The sequence below is a fragment of the Triticum urartu genome, chromosome 6, assembly GCF_003073215.2.
Source record: "Triticum urartu cultivar G1812 chromosome 6, Tu2.1, whole genome shotgun sequence".
Lineage (NCBI taxonomy): Eukaryota > Viridiplantae > Streptophyta > Magnoliopsida > Poales > Poaceae > Triticum > Triticum urartu.
In genome coordinates this window covers 573,562,607-573,568,438 of record NC_053027.1, presented here as the reverse complement: position 1 = coordinate 573,568,438, position 5,832 = coordinate 573,562,607, and the positions used below count along the sequence as shown (strand labels likewise).

The following is a 5,832-nucleotide window of genomic DNA, read 5'->3' as shown; positions in this document are numbered from 1 at the left end:
TTAAATTTGTGAACTATTTTCAAATTTTGTGAACATCTTTATTATTGTGAAAAATAATAAAAATTGACGGTCATTTTTTTGGAAATTCATGTACATTGCTTGATATTGTGAATATTTTTTTAGTAGATGAACATTTTTTTTAACCGTGAGTATTTATCAGTTCACAAACTATTTTTTCAAACCATGCACATTTGTTGAATTCACGGACATTATTTTCACAAATCCACAACTATTTTAAAATCCTGAATTATCTTAGAAATGGAAAAAACTTAAAACGGAAAAAAATATTCTTCAAAACGACCAGAAAAAATGTTCAAGATCCACATTAAGGAACGGGTCTTTGCCCTATTCTTCAACTATCGAGTCAATGTGATATTTAGATACATTACAACTGAGCACCCTCCCAGCCCTCTCAGGCCATCAGCATTTCTATTTGTTGGATCGCCACTTTTAGTCGTTTTTTGGCCGTCAGATTCGTTGTTAGTCCCACCTAAATCTCGTGTGCAGGCTAACTCGCGCATCAGGCTGGGCTGGCCTTTTCGGGCCATTGCTTCGGTGGCTTTTTTAGGCTTCTTATGTTCAATTGGGCCTACTGGGCAAGCACTATTGAGAAACAGTATAACGAGGCTAGCTACAGGCATCCACAGCGATTTGACTGTCTCGGCCGTCAGATCCTCGAACGTACGTTCCAGATCAAATTCGGGCGTCATTCGTCGCCCGCTCGCGTCGCGCGCCGTCTCGCGGGCTGCTGCTCCGCGGAGCGACCTCCTCTTTCTGTCCTAATTGGGCCGGCCCACTTATTCCCACTCCAACTCTAACAGCCCAGGTTACCCAGGCCCCCGAACGAACAGTTTTCCATCTGTTCCTCCGCCTCGCCGTCGTTCCTCCTTCTCGATGCGGCGGCGTTACTCCCTCCCAGCGTCGGCCCCCCCCCCCCCCCCCCCCCCCTGCGCCCCCCCCCCCCCCCCCCCCCCCCCCCCCCCCCCCCCCCCCCCCCCCCCCCCCCCCCGGCGCATCCTCCACCCATGCCGACGTCTTCGCATCCCCCATCCACGCCGCCGAACCTGGAGGTCCGGACCAACAAAGGCAAAGTGAGCCGGGACGACGGCAAACCACCCCCTCCCATCGATGCGGATCAGGTCAGGAAAGAGATGCGGTGGCCAGACCTTCACATCCTTTCTTTCCTCCCTCATGGAGGATGAACTAAAGCGGCGACATCCCTGGTGGGAGCGAACAAGGGTGTGAACCCAACTCAATACTGCAGCTGGCGAGTGACGCGAGAGGTACAGGCGGAACCCTAGCCGGTGGAGGCGGCCATGGTTATATCCCTTCTGATTGATTCTATTTTTTCCTTCCAATCCGCCGCAGGGCGTTAGTTCTGGTGTATTTGTTTGGGAAATCCTAAGGACTAAGGCCGATTTGCAAAAAAAAATTAAAAAAATCCATACCATCGGGTTCGGGCTCTGTAAATTTTCTGCAGTTGCACTTAGATCTCAGTTGAGGTATTGGAATCCTAAAGCTCGATTTCCAATGTCTGCTGGCCACGTTAGCTTCCATGTTCTCACACATGTCATCTTATTATCCAAGCATCTGCGTCCATGATTTATACGGTTGATGCTACTGGCTATGTATATACAGTTTTGACTATTGCCGTCGAATTAAATCTTATTACCCAAATGGTATGTAAAACTAAGCCTGACAATGTTCTCACCACGCAACGTGCAGACCTCACTCCCTTCGCCAGATCATCGCCGAAATCGACGCACAGATGACCGGCACCAGGGAGGAGTTCGACAGCGAGGAGAGGATCTGCGTTGCCGTGGTCAACGAACGAGCCCAACGAGGTGGGAGACCATGCTACTCATCATCGCTGAGAAAGGGTTCATCAATATCGTCGTCGAGTTGCTCAAGCTCTGACAAGGAGAGCCTTGCGAGGAAGAACAAATCAGGATTCGATGCTCTGCATGTCACTTCAAAGGAAGGCCACGGAGGTGAGCACTGACAAACACTTCAATACTAAACCACTTCTGATTGGTCATATTTTTACATGGGAACAGGGGAGCTTTGGACCTTGTGTCTAGACTGGAATCTCATAGTTCGCATGAAGAAAGGGGTTTATGGATTTCTAAATTAAATAATTAATTGATTGCCATGGTTTTTTGGGTCTTTGATCAATCTCCATGGATCCAATTATATTAGTTTTGCAGTGCTGAAATTTACCTGATCTGTATGATAACTGCAGTGTGCCATTGCCTACACAAGCTAATGAGCAAGAAAGATGGACATCTGACACTGCTTGTAGATATTGTGAAGGTACTCCTGGACCATGATCGATCCCTTGGGAAAACGTTTGGCCAATCAAAATGTGACTCCTCTGATAACTGTGGCGATTAGAGGCCGCCATGATGTAGCGAACCTTCTGCTGGAGCGAGATTCTGGATTGCTTAAACTATCAAAGGCAAACAGAACAACAATTTTTATTTTCCTGGTACAGGGAATCTCCAGGCACGACAAAGTATGTATTTACATCAGAAAAATTCCTTAGCTTTTGCAGAAACATGATTTTGGTTTATTTATTAGCACTACCCCAATTACATTGGATTTGTATTCACACTTCTCAAAGTAAGGTAGCATGGTCCATCTTTGTAGGGTCGTATTTGGTAACCGTAACTTACCACAATACCAATTCTAAGTTTATTGTTTAATTCAACATTTTATTAGCAATTAGTTTTGCTTATTTCACCTCACTGCATTAAACTCCACCAGTTTGAATTTCTTAATTCTACAGACACTACTTATGCCATTGTGTGTTCCTCCACTTCTGGCCTCCTCCATTACCAGTGACTAACACTACGATACATATGCAAATAATGTAAGTTCGCAAGCTGCAATCCAAATTATAGTCATGGTGAGAACTGAGAACTGCATTCCTTCTAATTTGGGGAAAAGGTAGTTCGTCAATTTGCTTAAAATTTGCAAGAACTGAGTAGTTGTCACCCGCTTGCATAAAATAGACAGTCTAATTTACGATATGCTTCTATTTTTTGTCATGCATTTTAATTTGGTAGGAAAATTCGCATGTAGTTCTAAATTAACTCATTCTGGGAGCTAGCCAATGGATATTTCCTTTGGCGATTGTCAGTTTTAATTTGAGTAATATATATATAGAGAGAGTGGGAGCTAAGATGCCTAAAAGTTTATTATCGTTTGGTCCCCCATTTCATTCAGACTTGATCTGCGACAAACAATAGTATAATGGTTTTTTCTTCCTCTATATGCCCTATATAGCATTTTGCTATTTTGTGCTACTATTTAACTTTGTGCTTTGCATGTCAGTAGTTTTGCTACACTATAGTAGCAACAATCCTTGTGTGACAATATTGTACCGATTATATCATAGCAAAGGGACAATATGTGGGGCTTTCAAACTGCAGTTTGTGAGACAATCTGTTTGTCCTATGGAGGTGCTCAATGGTATGTTTTTGGTCCCTGCAGCTACCATTAGGTATTACTATTCTTCAATAACTGTGTACCACATTTTCTTCCAAGCGACTTTATCCTTTTTCTTATAACTGTGTACCAAAGATCTCACTTTTTCATAGGTAAGGACAAAGCCCAGATTTCTTAGGGGAACTTAACATCAGAATAGCCTGGCTTTTAGGAGAAAAGACGACAGAGTTATTTTATTGTTGCAGTGTGCCTGCTCGGAAACAAGAAGTGAGTGCTTTGTTTTTTTTAAATAATATAACTAGAATGAATGAAATATGTGAGGGTTGAGCTCCTGAGTTGTGTAATTGGTCTAAACCTTTTTGGTTCCTTTTGTTGTTCTTGTGAAAAGTGTGATAACGGAGGCAAAGTTCTGAGAACACCCAGATCATTTATGCTTATGTATCAAGGACTTTGCTCATAGCCATCCCAAGTTGATCATTTCTACATACATACAATATTATCAAGAAGCATTCTTGTGGCTAGAAGCTCAACAAAATTGAAATTCTCAAGTCAATCTTGCATGATCATGTAGGTGGTATCTCAGGCTTTGTTCATATATATCCTCATGAACATGCTCTTAAGTTGAATGTTGGTCCTAAATAAGAAGCTTAGGAGAATAGCAATGTGCTACAAATTTACAATATATGGCTTTCATGATTTATGCCTAACAAGTGATAAGATTCTATAAGTCATGCCACTTAGTTTTTTCCATCACATATATCATTGTTATTTCGAGCTGCTTTTGGTAACATTCTACATTACTCTACAAATAGACGGGCGCAGCAACGCGCGCCATCAATGATCTAGTACCATCCTAAAACAAAATGTAGAAACTGCTCGGTTGGTGCGCCTACGAGAGAAAGGAGAAGGGGATCTGGCGTTGCGCCTGCGAGAGAACGAAGGGGATCCGATGCTGCGCAAGAGGTGAGAGGCCGATGCGGACGGTTGTTGCGAGAGAAATAGGAGCAAATGGATCGATTGGTCATGGCTCTCATGGCGAGGTGCACCCTATCTGTCCGGCGGCGGGTGATGTCGCCACTGCCACATGTACGACGCCCCATCTCTCTTTCTCCCATGATAGCTCGCTCGCCTCAACCCTTTCCCCTCTCTCTCTCTCTCGCGGGTCCTTGGTAGCCCTAACCACGCTGGCGGCAGAATCGGCGACTTTGGGTCATGTCGCCACTGCCACATGTAAGCCCCATCTCTGCACCCCCAACTCTCTTTTGTTCGCTGTAGAAGAACCCTACCCCCCCCCCCCCCCCCCCCCCCCCCCCCCAATCCACCCCCTACTCGATTCTACGTTTTTGTGGGAGCTATAACAGCGCGAAAGGCAGTGTTAGGTCCGCAAGGCAAGAACTCAGCCGCACCAAGACTATACCTCAGCCAGACTTTTCTAGGGACGCAAAGGGTGGAGATTAGTTTTTCTTTTCTTTCTTAATTCTTAATTTCTGATTTGATGTTGCTATTTTGATTCCTTGGAGTGAGTCATGTTCAAAGACATCCTCACATTCATTGGAACTGGTGATCAGAGATCGAAAACACCCGTACGTGCCAATCGTGACCATCAGTCAATGTCACATCACATTCATCATGTAGCCAAAAGGAGAGTCACATAATTGAGCATGAGGTATGTTGCTTTGCTTCTGCTAGCCTACTGGTGCAACAACTCTTCTTGCCTGCTTCATCTTGTCATTTTTCTGTTTACTGTTGGATCTTTGTCCGGATTGCGTTCGTTGGATTCCACCCGGTTTCGCTCATGTGATTTAGCTTGTGGATTTGGGGCTAGGGTCTAGGTAACAACAATGAAAAAGCTTACGAATCAATGAAAAAGATGACATGACAATGTATTTAATTGGAGATGAGGATTCCTGAATACAAAGGATTGAAATTAATTTTGACTTAAGTACTACCAATGCATGGCCTTCTTCTTTCATAATTCACCTTCGTATGTTGTACATATGGTGGAATCTACAATATGATATGTTAATCACTGATAGCAGGAAAAAATTTCTTCTGGTGAAACACATTTGTGTTGGCTTTGATACGATGTAAGGTAATCATTATTTTTGATTGAAATGGTTAGTTCTGAGAAGCTATGGCTGGAAAATATGTCCACTAACTCCATATCGCGTAATTGATTATGTTATATTGTTGGAAAATAAAACCGTGCTAGCATTTGCAATCTGAAGATTAGATCTGTATAACTATGTACAAATAGGAAAATCTCTAACTTTGTCGTACGATAATGATTTGCCAAACTATTAGCATTGTAATTTGGAATAAAAACATTTTAGGAATCTTTTTTTCTTCTTACATTTGTATTTGCAATAAACATTCTCTTTG

General features: G+C 43.2%; 1 long non-coding RNA gene across 2 annotated transcripts; it reads left to right on the top strand.

The window, feature by feature from the left end:
- Nucleotides 1–1,008: 1,008 nt before the first annotated feature.
- On the top strand, nucleotides 1,009–4,120 carry LOC125513153. 2 transcript variants are annotated; one of them, XR_007285708.1, is made up of 3 exons: nucleotides 1,009–1,283; nucleotides 1,726–1,991; nucleotides 2,303–4,120. It is a non-coding gene; the product is annotated as an uncharacterized LOC125513153 (long non-coding RNA). The 2 variants fall into 2 exon arrangements; XR_007285707.1 differs by having other exon boundaries at nucleotides 2,243–4,119.
- The last annotated feature ends 1,712 nt before the right edge of the window (nucleotides 4,121–5,832 follow it).